Below are 9,196 nucleotides of genomic sequence, written 5' to 3' on the forward strand. Positions count from 1 at the left end.
GAAATTCCAGCATCTGCAGATTTCCTCGTGTTTGCTTGTCTCTTGTTAGTTTTCATATTATAAATGTCAATTCTACAGAGTCCTGTATCACCCTCATCATTATCAATAGCATGCATATTAGTGCTCTTTTTGAAATTGCAACTTGACTTTTTATCTTTTTTTCTTCCCTGTTCAGTCCATTTGTTTTTGTCTGCCTGACATACTCTTTGTATGTGTCCTACTTTGTTGCATTTTCTGCAAGTTTCGCCCTTAAATTGGCATTGATCTGGTGTATGTGAGCTCCTGTCACAACAGTTACACAATTTGTTCGTCCATTCTGCTTTCTGTTTAGGTGTCGCAATTTTGGTCATGCTCGCTTTGGTTCCTGACTTCAATTCAATTATGTCTCTGGCTTTGGTTTCCAGTGATGCAGCTATTTCAACTGTTCTTTTAAATGCAGGCTGTGCTTCAGTTAGGAGCTTTTTTTTGAATGCTTTCTTGTTGGTTTCCACAAACTAAATGATCTCTTAGTGCATCATTAAGCCCATTACAAACTGACAATGCTCAGACAACTTCAGTTCAGCCACAGACACTGCAATGGAGTCCCCTCTATTTTGATTCTTGTTTTGAAACCTAAAGCATTCTGCAACCAACAACACTTTTGGTTCTAAATGTTCCTGCCTCACTTTCACAATTTCAGCAAATTTCATCTTGGCTGGTTTGGTTGAGCAGTCAAATTCCTGAGCAAACTATGTGGGTTAAAGTGTCTATTAATTGCCGACTAAAGTATTAAGGGAGATTGAGGTATCGAGGCAAGAGTGGAAGGCAAGCAAGAGTTCAGTGCCGACTGCCTTCCTTTTGATTGCAGCTGAGAGGGAGTCTATGTGAGGCCTATCACTGTGTGGCTGACTGTCGTAGGCAGGTAGGCCACTTTGTCTCATGTGGTGTCCCTCTGTGATATTGTAGGATGGTATTGTGGTTCTGTGTTTATGGATTGGACTATTGAGTTTATGGACCGTTGACTTTTTCAGACTTGTGGTTTTTATATTGTGTTTTTTATTGCCCATTCCTTTTCCATTTTTGTTCTGCGAGGGGAAGGTGTTTGGGGGTTGATGTTCTGTTGCATTATGTTAGTTCTTTAGTGTAGGGGAGGGGCTGATAATCCTGTTCCATTTTGTGGGGGGGAGGGAGATGGATGAACAGGATGTTGCTCTTTTTTGTGCAGGGGCAGGTGGGCTTGATGTTTCTCTCTAAATTACTTTCAAGTTCTTCCTTTGTTTCATGGCTATCCGGAGAAGAAAAATTTCAGAGTTGTATATGGATACATGCTTTGATAATAAATTAACCTTTGAACCTTTAAAAATGGCATTTGTTTCTCATTGGCTATTCCATTTGCGTTAAAACACTGCTCAATCCATTCAGTGTACAGCAGCCAGTCATCTTTAGCATAATCAAATATGTCGATCCTTCCGATGTAGAGCACTACTGTTTTATTTATTTAAAATTATTATTATCCAGTACTCACTGTTCATGAAACTGTAAATTCTTCCCTTTTCTGCCTTTATTTAAACTCAAGCGTCTTTCCTTTTGCAAAGAAACTGAGCTGCTCTGAAGAATAAAAATCACACTGCACTTTTTTTTAAACTCGACCGTTTCTCGCTGCGCTTTGTTTTACTCGAATATCTTGCTGTGTTTCAATAGGTTCAGTAGATAGTCATCTTGGGCTTATTTTAAAAATGCCTCATCATCACTTTTATGTTTTGTACCTCTAAAACATAAAGCTAATTGGAAGAAAACAATGGAGCCGGGAATGCAAGGCTAACTTAGGAGTTCATTTTTACTTTAAGCAAGGCACTCATGTATTATGTGGTAGCATCATGACTTACGCTGATCACTTATTTTTAGATACAACCTGAAATGAATTATTTAAATGAACAAGAATGCTTAATCAAACAATTAATTTACAATATTACTCAAATACTACTGAAATATTAAATACACAGAGACTATTGGAAACACTTCTGGCCACTTTCTAGCTGCATCCACTACACCAAGAAATTTGTGCCCACGAATGGTCAGACAAAATCTACAAGAATCCTCTGCCAAGCAGTGCAGGCCATTCCCAGAGATGGAGAGGTGCTGCTCTTGGAATCTTCCGGATGTGTTGGCATCCCAAACAGTGCATAGCAAGCTGCTTGATCTGGTGACTTACCCCAGGCCACCGGACAAAGCTTTGAGCCAATACTTTCATTTTGATCACACTTAGATGACCAGCATGTACAGTACTGTGCAGAAGTCTGAGACATACATATATAGCTAGGGTGCCTAAGATCTTTGCACAGTACTGCATATTGGTTAAAAAAGAAAGGTGGTTGGGTGACAGAAATAAGAGTAGTTAGCTTTGCATTAGCTCAGTAGTATTAAGTAGTATTTGGTAATTGGAAAGACATAATATATAGTACTGTGCCTGAAACTTTTGTACAGTACTGTAGCTCCAATAACACTTTAGCTCTCAGCTTGGATGGTACAACAACTCTCAAACCCCACATAAGGCAACCTCTGTCAAGGGCAAGTTCATCCCAGCAATGGTAAAAATGAGGGAACTGGAATTTCTGATGCACATTCCAGCCATTCTGGGTGGCCATGTAAACCTGAGAGAGTGTAGGATCATTTCTGGTTCCCTTTGGATCATCTCTGCCATAATAGGGAGACTTTTTTTAGATTATTAGGACACGTAGTCCTTTTTTATTGTCATTTAGTAATGCATGCATTAAGAAATGACACGATGTTTCTCCAGAATGATATCACAGAAACACATGACAACTGACTGAAAAACTGGCAAAAACCACATAATTATAACATATAGTTACAACAGTGTAAAGCAATACCGTAATTTGATAAAGAACAGACCATGGGCATGGTAAAAAGTCTGAAAGTTTCTCGAAAGTCCCATCATCTGACGCAGACGGTGAACCTCCAGCGCTGCAAACCTGCCGATGCAGCATCCTGGAAGCATCCGACCACAGTCCAACTCCGAGTCCGTCCGAAAACTCCGAGCCTCCAACCAGCTCTCCGACACCAAGCACCGAGCACCATCTCTACCGAGCACTTCGACCCCAGCCCTGGCAACAGGCAATAGGCAAAGCCGAGGATTTGGGGCCTTCTGCTCCGGAGATTCTCGATCGCACAGTAGCAGCGGCAATGAAGCAGGCATTTCAGAAGTTTCTCCAGGTGTTCCTCTGCGCTTCTCACGGCTGTCTCCATCAAATCAGGGTTGTGCACGGCGTCCTAGTTAGCATATACGATATCATTCAGAACGGCCGCGCACGCTGCGTTGCGCCGCCATCTTCTCCTCCCTCCTCCTTGATTTTTGACTTTTGATTTGCACTGGGGAGACTACATCAAGAGGAGAGTCCTCTTATGAAGATTTTCCAGGTATTTTCTTTTCCCAGGGCAAGCGGGACAATCCATCAACATCTCCATGATTAGTTGTCCTTTTGAGTTCAATCATGTAAAGTGTCCACCGAGAAGCAGAGCCCATCACTGCATTCGTGCTGCTGCTCTCAGTGCTATGCCTTTCTGTGGATTGAAAATGGACACTAGTGATTGATAATCAATAATAAGGGTAAACTTTCTCCCAAACAAGCACTGGTTGAAACGTTTTACAGCCCAAAACAGGCTCAGACCCCTCTGAAACAGCTGAGTCCAATTCCATTTTAATTAATTTGCCATTCCCTTCTGGTGTAAGTCATATTGTTTGTCTCATGTTAGTTTTCACATTGTAAATCTCAAGGCTACTCAGTACTGTGTCCCTCTCATTATTATCAAGTTTTCATCAACAGCATGCAGTTAATGCTTTTTTTGAAACTGCAACCTCTTCTTTTCCCTGTGCAGTCCATTTATTTTTGTCTGCCCAAGATGCTCTTTGTACGTGTCCTACTTTGAAGCATTTTCTGCAAGATTTGCCTTTAAACCTGCATTGGTCTGGTATATGTGTGCCCCTGCCACTACGTTAATACAATTTGTTCAGCCAGGCAGGTTTCTGTGTAGAGGTTGCAATTTTGTTCATGCTCACAGCTCAATCACGTCTGTCTGCTGTTTCCATTAATGCAGCAAATTCAACTACTCTTTTAAATATGAGTTGTGCTTCAGATAGCAGCCATTTTGAACGCTTTCTTGTAGAAGTCCATAAATTAAGTGATCTCTCAGCACATCATTAAGACCATCACTGAACTGACAATGCTTGGACAATCTCTTCATTTCAGCCACGTTGTTGTTGTTGTTGTTGTTGTTCGTCCTTCATAGTCGAAGATGACCATGGCTTCAAAGTCAAATGGGAGATTGGTGGCTGTGGGTCCGGAGGTGACTGATGAGGCCAATCCGGGCCTTGAATGCTTGCCCACATGTGGGACACAAGTGGATGGGAGCTGTCGTGGCAGTGGATGCTGCTCGGGCCTTGCGCACAGCACGTTTTCGTTGCGCCTCGATAATGCGCCTGACTTCAGCTGCATGGGCTCCTGTGGTGATCTTGCTGCGCCAAGCTGGACGGTCGAGGGCAAGCGTCTCCCATGTGTTGATGTCGACACCCAGGCCTCTGAGGGACACTTTGAGGCAGTCTTTGTAACGTTTCTTCTGCCCCCCGACTGAGCGCTTGCCCTGACACAGTTCTCCGTACAGCATCTGCTTAGGCAATCGGCTGTCTGGCATTCTGACCACATGTCCAGTCCACCTGGCTTGGGCTTTCAGCAGGAGGGTGTAGACGCTGCAGAGCCCAGCTCGTTCCAGGATTTCCGTGTCAGGGACTTTGTCCTGCCACCTGATGTGGAGGAGTCTGTGGAGACAGCTCAGGTGAAAGTGGTTGAGCTGTTTGGCGTGTCTGCTATAGACAGTCCAGGTCTCGCTGGCGTAAAGGAGGGTGGTAAGGACCACTGCACAGTAGACCTTCAGCTTGGTGGTAAGGCTGAGTCCACTCCGTTCCCAGACGCTCTCACGGAGTCTCCCAAAGGCGGCGCTGGCTTTGGCAATCCTGTTGTTGACCTCAGCATCTATGTTCACTGCGTGAGAGAGTATGCTGCCCAGGTAGGTGAAGTTGTCGACTGCCTGGAGGTTCTGGCCCTTCACCGTGATGCGTGGCTCCTGGTATGGCTTTCCTGGGGCAGGCTGGTACATAACTTCGGTCTTTTTGGTGCTGATAGTGAGTCCGAAGTTGTCGCAGGCTTGTGAGAAGCAGTCCATTTCACGCTGCATCTCCTGCTCTGTGCTGGCGTTGAGTGCGCAGTCATCAGCAAACAACAAGTCTCTGATGACAGTCTCTTGCACCTTTGTAACTGCCTGCAGGCGCCTACGGTTGAACAACCTGCCGTCAGTCCTGTACCTGACATGGATTCCTTCTTCGTAGTTACGGAAGGCATCTGTCAGCATGGCAGAGAATACCATACTGAACAGAGTCAGGGCAAGAACGCAGCCTTGTTTGACGCCATTTGTCACTGGGAAGGCCTCCGACTCGTCGCCGTCATCCAGAACTTTCACCATCATACCGTCGTGGAACTGCTGGACGATTGTGATGAACTTGCTGGGGCAGCCAAACTTCTCCATGATCTTCCACAAGCCTTCTCTGCTGACCGTATCGAAAGCCTTGGTTAGATCGACAAAGGTCACGAAGAGGTCATTGTGTTGTTCCTGGCATTTTTCCTGGAGTCGGCGCGCAGCAAAAATCATGTCCGCGGTCCCACGTTCAGCACGGAAGCCGCACTGGCTTTCTGGGAGCAGACCTTGCTCAAGATGTTGGAGAAGGCGGTTGAGCAGGACGCGGGCCAGAATCTTCCCCGCAATGGACAAGAGGGAGATGCCTCGGTGGTTGTCGCGAGACTGGCCGTTGCCTTTCCTCTTGTAGATGTGGACTATGCTGGCATCTTTCAGCTGTTGTGGGACCTGTCCCTTTTTCCACATGGACTGGAAGAGTACAGTCAGCTTTTGCATCATGACAGGGCCTCCTGCTTTGTATACCTCAGCAGGGATTGCATCGGGTCCTGGCGCTTTGCCACAGGAGAGTTGCTTCACTGCCTTCCTGACTTCATCTACTGTGGGGAGGGTGTCGAGGTTCTTGTTGATCTCTACCTGGGGCAGGCGGGCAATGGCCTCGTCGTTGATGTCGGCAGGGCGGTTAAGGACGTTGTTAAAGTGCTCAGCCCACCGATCCAGAATCTGCTTCTTCTCTGTCAGCAGCTGCGTCTCATCTGCGTTGAGGAGGGCTGAGGAGCCGGAGGACTGGGGTCCGAATACAGCCTTAAGCGCATCGTAGAAGCGCTTTATGTCGTGGCTGTCTGCATAGCCCTGGATTTCATCGGCCTTCTTGCTGAACCAGCTGTCCTGCATCTCGCGAAGTTTTTTCTGCACCTTTCATCTTGCGCTGGTAAAGGCATCTTTCTTGGCTAGCGACGTGGGGTCGTTCTGATGCGCTCTGTAATGTTGATGTTTCTCCGTTAGTAGTGCCTGTATTTCTTCATCATTCTCATCGAACCAGTCTTGGTTTCTTCGGGTTGCTGGTCCGAGATGTTCGAGGGCGGTAGTATAGACAGCGTCTCTGAAGGCCGTCCACTGTTCCTCAATGCTGGTCCCGTCTTCCTGTGGTGTGTCTGGCAGTCTGCCTTCAAGGTCATTGACGAATTCTTCTGCAACCCTGCTGCTTTTCAGCTTGGAGACATTCAGCCTCTTTGCAGTCCTCTGCCCTTGGAGTCTTCTCATGGGCAGAATGCGAAGCCTGAACTTGGACACAATGAGGCGGTGGTCGGTCCAGCAGTCGGCACCACACATGGCTCTCGTCACTCTGACATCCATCCTGTCCCTCTTTCTGGTGATGATGTAGTCAATCAGATGCCAGTGCTTCGAGCATGGGTGCATCCATGACGTCTTCTTACGGGTGGGTAGGCGGAACAGGGTGTTAGTGATGACAAGGTCGTGTGTGGCACACGTCTTGAGGAGCAGAAGGCCGTTGCTGTTACACTTGCCAGTGCCGTGTCTTCCAATGATCCCTTCCCAGGTTTGGTAGTCTGTCCCTACTCTGGCATTGAAGCCCCCGAGAACGATGAGCTTCTCTGACTGTGGGATTGCTGAGATGAGGGCGTCGAGTTCTTCATAGAACTTGTCTCTAATGTCATCTGGGTTGGTCATGGTGGGAGCGTAGGCACTAATCAGCGTAGCACTCTTCTTGTTTGCAAGTGGGAGCTGAAGTGTCATCAGGCGGTCGTTGATGCTCTCTGGGTGCTTGGTGAGTTTACGGGGGAGGTTAGAATTGATGGCAAATCCCACGCCTGCTTCTCGTCGTTCAGCGCTGCTGCGACCGCTCCAGAAGAACGTGTATCCGCCACTACGTCCTGTCAACTGGCCCTTGTCTGCTAGGCGGGTTTCGCTGAGAGCTGCTATGTCCACGTTGTAGCGAGCTAGCTCTTTTACAACCAGTGCAGTTCTTCTCTCTGGTCTGTCTGCCTTGATGTTATCTCGCAGAGTTCTCACGTTCCATGTGACAAGGTTGAGCACCATCACTTTCTTCTTCACTGTTGTAGGTCGACCGCTATGAGGGATCCCCACCAGCCGCGGTAAGCTGGCCAGGGTGAAGTGAAGCAGACCATGTTTGAGGCACCTTTTCCAGCCCCTTCCTCCATGGAGGTGAGCAGAGCGATCCTAAAGAGAGCTGCTCAGACACCCAGGGGGCTGCCGAACTCAACTGCTGCTTCAGTCCAGTAGAGAGCGACCCTATGCCCTGGGCCGCCTGGGTGCAGGTTTGTGACTACAGCTTCCAGTGTATCTGTACCTGCTGCTTCACCACTCGCCCATCGCCACAGGACTTTAGGTTGCGCCTTGGGTTTGAAGTCATGACTTGCGCTTGACTTGGATTAAAGTGAGGAAGAGTTGCGCAGGTCATCAGCCTCACTCTCTCGTCCCGGCCTATCTGGACCCAGTGGCAAGACATAGTCGAGACGGCTGGAGATAGGTCAGGATGCGGTGGATGGCCAGCAGTGTTCTGTGTATCTCACTGTGCCCGCTTAGCACTCCACGACGCATTGCTGAGAATCGCCTTTCTGCCCGTTGAACCAGTGATGGTTTCTTCCACGCAGTCCGCCGAATCCAGGCTTCACACGCTAGGTAGACAAGCCCTGAGTGTTGTGGATCTACGGCAGTTCTTGCGGCGTGCTCGCAAGCCTCCCTACCCATTACTGGGCATCCTCATCAGCCTTTGCAGCTGTTGGGAGATGTCTCTTCTTCCGCCTGCTCCGCCGTTGGGATGATCACCTTGGTTACTAGCCTATGGAAGTGGGCTCGCAGCTCGCCGCCACACTGGCCGTACCAGGCGGCGGGGGCGGGCGGTGGCGGTCGCGATGAACTGCAGGCCAGCTCAAGGCCTCGGGCCTCGCCCCCTCCGCCCGCCGCCGCCTCGCACTGGCTGCAGGCCGCCGACAGTGTGGTGGCGGCGGGCGGCCTGGGGCCAGGCCCCGGCCTTGGCCTCACCAAGAGGCGGCATCGCGCCTCCCTGCACCGTGGTGGCCAGAAGACGCACCGGCCCAGCCTACTGTACCAACTGCACCATCACCGGCCCATCCTTTTGATTCTGCTTATGAAACGTTCTGCAAATGGTTTTGGTTCTAAATATTCCTGCATTACATTCATGATATCAGCAAAGCTCATTTCGTCTGGTTTGGCTGGATCATTTAAACACCTAAGCAATCTGTATACTTTTCCACGTATTGAACTCAGCAAAACGGGCACTTACTTGTCATTGGCTATTTTATTTTCTTCAAAATACTGCTCAATTTGTGCAGTATACATCACCCAGTTATCTGTTGTGCAATCGATGCATCTACCTTTCCATTGTAGCCAGCCATTTCTGCTGTTTTAAAATATATTATTATTACCACCTGTACCCACTGTTTATGAATCTGTGAACTTTGTCCACTTTCTGTCTTTTATTTCAACATGTACCTTTCTCCCCCTCTGAAGGAACACGTCTGTGCTTGTTTTTGAATTGAATGTAGCTCTCTCCCCCTTCCGAAGAAAAAAAAACAAGCTACACTTCAACAGGTAGGTAGTCATCTTAGGTTCATCTTAAAACTTACTCATTGCCACAACTCCAGAAACTAACTGAAAGAAAAACACAGGGGCCTGGGAGAACGTGTACACTTAGTTTTACTTTCCTTTTCTGTAGTGAGGCACTAACGTGTGA

This window comes from Mobula hypostoma, chromosome 24 (genome assembly GCF_963921235.1).
Source record: "Mobula hypostoma chromosome 24, sMobHyp1.1, whole genome shotgun sequence".
NCBI lineage: Eukaryota > Metazoa > Chordata > Chondrichthyes > Myliobatiformes > Myliobatidae > Mobula > Mobula hypostoma.